Source organism: Rhamphochromis longiceps, linkage group LG13 (genome assembly GCF_057381845.1).
Source record: "Rhamphochromis longiceps isolate RC_006_pf linkage group LG13, R_longiceps_female_GT1.1, whole genome shotgun sequence".
Lineage (NCBI taxonomy): Eukaryota > Metazoa > Chordata > Actinopteri > Cichliformes > Cichlidae > Rhamphochromis > Rhamphochromis longiceps.
In genome coordinates this window covers 31640719-31648217 of record NC_140569.1, presented here as the reverse complement: position 1 = coordinate 31648217, position 7499 = coordinate 31640719, and the positions used below count along the sequence as shown (strand labels likewise).

General features: G+C 41.5%; 1 long non-coding RNA gene across 2 annotated transcripts; it reads right to left on the bottom strand.

The window, feature by feature from the left end:
* Positions 1-416: 416 nt before the first annotated feature.
* LOC146656115 (uncharacterized) lies at positions 417-1652 on the bottom strand. 2 transcript variants are annotated; one of them, XR_014914415.1, is made up of 4 exons: positions 1317-1652; positions 956-1064; positions 727-850; positions 417-584 (listed from the first exon to the last, which is right to left on the bottom strand). It is a non-coding gene; the product is annotated as an uncharacterized LOC146656115 (long non-coding RNA). The 2 variants fall into 2 exon arrangements; XR_014914416.1 differs by having other exon boundaries at positions 417-567.
* Positions 1653-7499: the final 5847 nt, after the last annotated feature.

Below are 7499 nucleotides of genomic sequence, written 5' to 3'. Positions count from 1 at the left end.
AAATCCAAATCTTTAGCCAAAAACAGGCGGCGGTTACAAACAGGAAGACAAGCAGTCCATCAAACAGTCCACAGGGTCAAACATACAGAGAATTCAAACAGCAGTAAAAAAATAACTGGACACTGAAAAACATAAAGCAATGTGAGACGCAATAAAAGGAAGCAGCGCAATATATTCACTGAATTATCATCAATTACAAAAGAGAAAAACGACGATTTCTAACGATTATTTTCTTAAATGCAGTTAGAGTGTGGCTGGTAAAGATGGAAACATACAGAATGTAAACTGTGTGAGTTTGTGAACTTTGTTAGTAACAAATGAGGTAAAAACCCAAAACAGACAAAACACAGAAAGAGGCTCTCAGTATTCATTAATTATTAGAAAGAAAAATTCTGGTCGTGGATTTTTACAGTCTTAGTTCCGCTTGCTGTCATCATTATAATCATCATGATCAATGGCGAGGTCCTGAGGTGGGCGGGGCTGTCTCTGGTAATGTCACCATGAAGGAACAGCATCTGGCACGTGTTGGTGAAACATCCCAGTACACTGGTGTAGTTTCCTCTCCAGCTGTTTGACATGTGACACTTGAACATTAAGGGGAAGAAGAAGAAACAGTGTTAGGTCAGGTGACCACATGGTTTCTAAAGTAACTGACAGGAAGTAACCAGGCCATTAGAAATGGATGGCATGTGTTTAGAAATACTGGAGTTGGGTAACTCTACTTACCAAAAGCAGCAGCACACAGATGAAGGATCAGATGCTGAATGTTGCAGGAACATGCTCACATGTGCGGTGGTCATTCAGTGCTGCTCCGGCAGGTTAGACAGTCCAAGACTGATATACTGCCCATCTGAGAGTTTGAAAACACACATGCAAAGATTTATTTTGTGTTACAGTCAAAGTTGGATGTTCATTTTTGTCCTTTAAAAATGTTTGTGTATTTGAAAGCACTAACGTTTAAGGATGACTTGGATCGTCTCCTTTAAAGGGGAGACAAGTGTATCCACTGATCTACGTCACTTTACCTGGATGATGACTCCTCTCCCCCTCACTCAGAAACACTCCTAATATAACCAAGCAAATAAATAATATTGAAGATTTACTTACATCATTACAAAAACAGGAAAAACATCTCCCTTTGATTCTATTTCTCCATTCCTGCTGAACATCAGGCAACAAATATCTCAATAAATCACAGTAAAATGTAAAGCACATGTTTTCTCTGCTTTGTCTGACCTCTGCAGAGCCTCTGTCAAGAAAAACATAACTGTAAGCATAAAACAAATATACATTTCATAACACGCCACTGGACAAACCTCGGTCAGTTGATTTCCTCTGTGCAGTGCAGACGAACATCAGTCAGCAAGCCAAGGTGGTGAGATGGACTGGTGTCCTTTGTGACTCTGCTGGTTCTTCTGAGGAAACACCACCGTCTCTCCACACCGTCACCATCTGTGAGCACAAACAGCCGCTCTGCCAGCATGTAGGAATCACATATCACACACACAGGGGTGAAGAAACATTAGAGCTCAACTTTGGATACTTTAGATCTAAACAGATCAAACTAGCTCTTAGCTTCAACAATCAGTGAGCAGACAAACAATGATACCAAACTGATTCTGTATGAATACAATATGGTATTTTCAATACAGGTGTCAAATTAATTCATTAAAACTAATACAGATATATGTATTTTTTTTTTGATAAATTAGTTTGCTAAATTATAAGAATTTTTTTTTTCCTTTAACAATTGCAACTGAAAGAAATTAAATATTGAACAAAAATATATTGTCACATTCTGAGCATGCTCAGCACGCTGACAGACTTGAAGTTGCTACAGATTTTAAGAAGTGATAATTATAGGGAAGAAACTTCTCTTTTTCATCTGTTTAATCAAACATTTGATGCCTTAGATGTCTCAGTCTATAGCGTTCTGCAACTGAAGCTTGGATTTGGCTGCAGGTGCCCCTGTACATCCTTCTCAACATGTGGGTACCATTTAATCCCACTTCTTCCTGAGCTTTGCTTCATCACAAGACCAAAGGTGGCATCCCGTGTCAGTCTTATCATCATCCAGAAGAAACATTTGAAGAAACATCATGGAGAAGAAACATTTACGCGCCTCCTGGTTTTGTTTTCTGATCCTGCGAAAAGACTGAGGACAACAAAGCCCAGAGAACACGAGATACACAACATCCAACATTCAGACTCAATGAAGAGCACCAGGTTGGTTCAGTTATAGTAGATATGAGCATACTTCACATTACTGGGTATGAATAATAATGAGGAGGCAAACTTTGAAGATGCAGAGCATGATGTCCCATCATCAGACTGTAAACAAACATCCACCAGGCTTCTTTGTTGCCAAAATTGATGATTCTCCTATGAGGGATCAGTAGCGTGTATTAACCTGTGGTATAAGCAGCAGTCACTGAAATATTACTGTTTCAGATAAGAAATCTAGCACATAAAAGCCAGGGTGGGAGGGATCTCTGCAAACTGATTTACCTCTGCAAGTGTGAAGCTCAACAAAAATCTGACTCTCCAGTCACAGACAAACAAAAACCTCCAGCTGGGAGATAGAAAACGCTGTCTGGGTCCTGCTGGATGTTGCTGGTCAGAGTCCACACATTAGCAGAGTGCTTCTTGGTCCCACTGACCCATATGGACAGTGACTGTGGAGAACTGTTCTGGAAAACAGAGAAGAGAATTAAAATAACAAAAAACCAAACAGGATTTCCACAAAGACTCTCTTGGAATCAGCAATCAAAAAAATCACTGGTTCATATTTCAATTAAATATGAACAAGTTCCTTAAATGTTCAGATCTGATTTAATTTAATTTCCTTCACACAGCACATTCGTCCAGGCTGACAGGTAAACATAGAATTAATCTCAGGTAACATGACTCATAATAGAGATTCAGTAAGAAAGATTGCAGGCTCTAATATTATTACCACACAATCCAAGGACACACCAACAGCTCAGATTTGTAGAACTATTTAAACAAATGTCTTCTGAATATTCAATTCATGTTCACAGTAGGAGGGTGGGGGGGGGGTCGTGGAATTTTTAAAATAAAGTCTGCAACACAGAAAGAGCTGTGATCAAGCTATTTATTACTGCGCCAACACACATCAAACATCACAGTTCACAGTCAGCGCTGCCACAGAAGTGGTGCTCCTACTCATTTATGCATTCCAAGGAAGAGGGAGGAAGTTACGAACTGATCCTACCACACTTCACGTGTCTCGCTATGAAACCTAACGGATCAATGGTTATGCTGTTTGGTGCCCTTGGCCTTATCAGCACTTGTAAAGGGAGTTGTTTTCTCAAACTGCTGACGCTGAAGTAAGTTCATCTAGTTTTAGAAACTTTCACTGAACAGTAACAGTGTCACAACTAAGCACATGCATAAGCACTTAAATACTTTAAATGAGAATAACAGAAAATTTCTTTTACAGAGGCTAGAGCCTGTCCCAGTAGTCATAGGTAGAGCACACCTGGACAGGTCACCAGTCTGTCAGAGGACTAACACAGAGACAGACATCAGAGTAACAAATCTATTTAAAATTAATGTAAGTTTGCTGCAGCTGTATGTATTAACATGTGTTTCTGTGCTCACAGTCCACCTCTCAGGAACCTGCAGTTCACTTTTAGTCTACTTTAAACAGACCTCACAAAAGGCTGATGTGGCTGGATCAGTAGTCTGATTTAAGTACGATACCTTTGGCCAGGGATTAATCTGGTGCATCGCTTCACTGCAGTCTTACGTATTTTCCCCACACCTGAATAAAAAAATACTGATATATACAAATAACAGCTTCAGCTGATGCAGCCTGACTCAATCCTAGATGTTCAGCACACAGAGACACAGAGGTACCGTTTAAAGTTTAGTGTTAACTTGAGTCACTGATCATTTGCAGCATTACAGAGTCTGGCAGTCTTTGCATGATGTCCACGTCACTGTAAGTTTCTAGCTGACTCTCAGGTGTGACAGGTGTGCCAGCAGGAAAGAGTAATAATAGCCTGCATCCTGAGGTTTTTCATGCAGGATTAAAGGAGCCAGGCTTTATTCACACAGCTAGGATTGTATTTTACACTGACCCTGGGTCAGTATAAGTTTAAACGAAGCACTGAAACTTGCACATATTTATTACAGATGCACTGAAGCTAATCGAGATATTTGCTGTCAGTCTGTGGCTGCGATTAAACACTTTACTGGAAACTTTATTAACTAGTAACTTCGTCAGTCATGACAGAAGCTAATATTTCTGTGCTAACATCGTTTAACCAGTAACAGCTTTACTCCAATATAAGCTAACGTTTACACCGTAACTTTAAGCTAGCACCATAAAGACGGTAAAACACATAATAACATCTATAAATGCATCTTAAAGCTGTTATATTAGCACTCGGTGTATTACTAACATAACCACATTAACATTACTGACACTCGCTGACTTTTAATAGTCATTCTATAAATGCTGTCCGTTTAAATGGTATTACCTGTAAACACTGCTGTATCCACCGGATTGCAGCCAGAGTGGATTCTGGAGTCTTCCCACGCTCCTGTTAGTGATCCTCCATCTGGATGGATGATAACAACCTTCTGAACAATCTAGCTGGAGATGGCCCATATCTATGGACTGATAACAGCCGAAGCGGGTGAATAAAGTCACCCAGTAGCTAGCTGTGCCATTACCCAGCATACACCACTCCCTCCATAAATGCAATAAACCATACAAAAGTATCGTTCTACCTGTTTTTCAGGTAGTTGTTTACATTATATAATTTATTGTGTTCTGTATACGTCACTACAATGTGATTTGGAAAATGTCTAAATATACCGACAACAGGCACTTCCGCGGCAATCTCTTCAATCGGAGGACCCTTCACGTCAATTCCGGGTACCCTGCGCGTCCATAAGTGCAGCAGAGGGAGCCTGAGCATGCGTCACAAGTTTGACGAGTTGGGAGTGAGAACGTGTTGACATTCCAGAAGGATAACGCAAGGACACATTGTGCACACAGTGTGTGTGTCTGTGTGTGTGTATGTGTGAGACAATGTAATAATGGTTCATTGTCAGAAATTCCACAAAAGATAAGATATCTGGTTAAAATACATTTTGTCTCTTAGCTGACAGAAAAGAAGAGTGAATGTCAGAAACTTGTATTTTGAAATTCTCCCAGGGTTCTCTTACTCGTCCTGACGCTGTTCATGTTGCATGGCAGGTTTGCAGCTGTTACTGGACTGAAATGGGAGTTGTCTTTATATTAAACACCCCACAACATGATTATCCAGATATCCAGGTACCAGAGTTGCCTCTCTGCAGTTTCTCTCCTCCTGACATCCCCCCAAAACCCCCATTCCCATAAAGAGTGTGTCTGCTCCCAGACCATCAAAGGATGAATTAAAAAAACTGCAAAAATTCACAAATACCTCACAAAAACATTGCAATGAAACATCTACAACTGCACAAGAAGTAAACCGGTTAAATGCTGACTATAGGTATCTCTCTTCCAGTAAAGTAGAAGAGTATTTTTACCTTGCAAAAGAGTATTTTTACCATGGTAACAGGTGATCCACATGTATTGTGCGTGTTCTCTGTCCCTCTTGTATCAGGTAAGTAACACTTCCCATTTTCTTCAGAACTGTTCCCTGAGTCCATTTTGTTTCCCCCCCCCTGAAGTTTCGGATACGCACAGCGTCTCCCTCTGAAAAAACACGAACAGGTTGGGTTTTGTAATCATGGTGTCGCTTCTGCTCAGACTGTTTCTGTTCAATGTGTCTGCTTAGTTCAGGTTTCAGCAGGCTGAAGCGAGTCCGGATCTGATGTTTCAGGAACAACTCTGCTGGTGTACGACCCGTCACAGTGTGCGGTGTACTGCGATACATGATAAGGAAGTTTGCCAAACGATGACTGAGTGGCAATGTGGCCTTACCATCTGCTTCCAGCACATTTTTCATCAGGGATCGTTTCAGGATTTGTACTGACCTCTCTGCTGCCCCGTTTGATGCAGGATGATAGGCAGGAACAGCTGTGTGTCTGATCCCATTTAACTCCAGAAACTGATTGAATTCCTTTGACACAAGTTGAGGTCCATTGTCTGAAACAAGCTCTTCTGGAAGTCCATATGAAGCAAATAACCCTCTCAAAACCTCAATGGTGTTGTGTGAGGTAATGGATGGCATAGGGAACACTTCCAACCATTTTGAATGACTGTCAATGACAACTAAAAAGTACTGCTTGCCTTTTTCAGCTAAATCAATGTGAATCCGTTGCCAAACTCTCTCAGGCCACTTCCACGGATGGAGTGGTGCAACGGGTGGTGACTTCTGTACAGCCTGACAGACTGAGCAGCTTTGAACCAGTTCTTGTATATCACCATCACAGCCTGGCCACCACAGGTAACTGCGAGCGAGTGCTTTCATACGACAGATACCTGGATGTTCATGATGCAGGTCTTCCAGCACTTTCTGTTGGTAAACCGGTGGAATGATGACCCGTTGTCCCCAAAGAACACATCCTTGTTCTGCTGACAGCTCGTGTCTGCGTGTAAAGTAAGGCTTAAGTGATTCGTCTTGCATATAACTCGGCCACCCATTCATGGTGTAGCTCCAGACCTTGCTGAGGATTGGATCCTTCATGGTTGCTCTCTCAATGTCTTTAGCTACTATTGGTAGCTCTTCCACATGTGAGAAATAGAAGATACTTCCCTCCTCGGCAATGTTTTCTGGCGTATTCCGAGGTAGACGTGACAATGCATCTGCATTAGCATGTTCAGCTGATCTTCTATATTCAATGTCATAGTTGTATGCCATTAGAATAAGAGCCCAGCGTTGCATTCTTAGTGCAGCGAGTGTTGGGACAGCTGACTTTGGCCCTAGTATAGCCAGCAGTGGCTTATGATCTGTTATGAGGGTGAATTTCCTTCCATACAGATATTTATGGAATTTCTTTACTCCAAAAATTATGGCAAGGGCCTCTTTTTCTATCTGGGCATACTTTCGCTCAACTTCAGTTAATGTTCTTGATGCGAAAGCCACAGGCCTTTCCTCTCCATTTTCCATGACATGAGAGATGACTGTGCCCAATCCATAAGGTGATGCATCGCAGGCTAACTTCAATGGCAGGTTTGTGCTGTAGTGCACCAACACTTTGTTCTGCAGCAGTAGACTTTTTGCATCCCTGAATGCTTTTGCACATTCCATGGTCCAAATCCATTTAGCATCTTTTCTCAACAGGTTATGCAAAGGCTGAAGAATGGTGGATGGATTTTCCAAAAATCGACTGTAGTAATTTAGAAGACCAAGAAAGGACTTCAGTTCAGTGACGCTTGTTGGTTCTGTTGCATTTGCTATGGCTGCTACCTTTTCCTCTAAAGGATGCAGACCATCCCTGTCAATACGATGTCCCAGGTACTCCACACTGCTCTGAAGAAAGTGGCACTTGGAAAGCTTCACTCTGACACCATGCTTCTCCAGACGTGTGAGTAC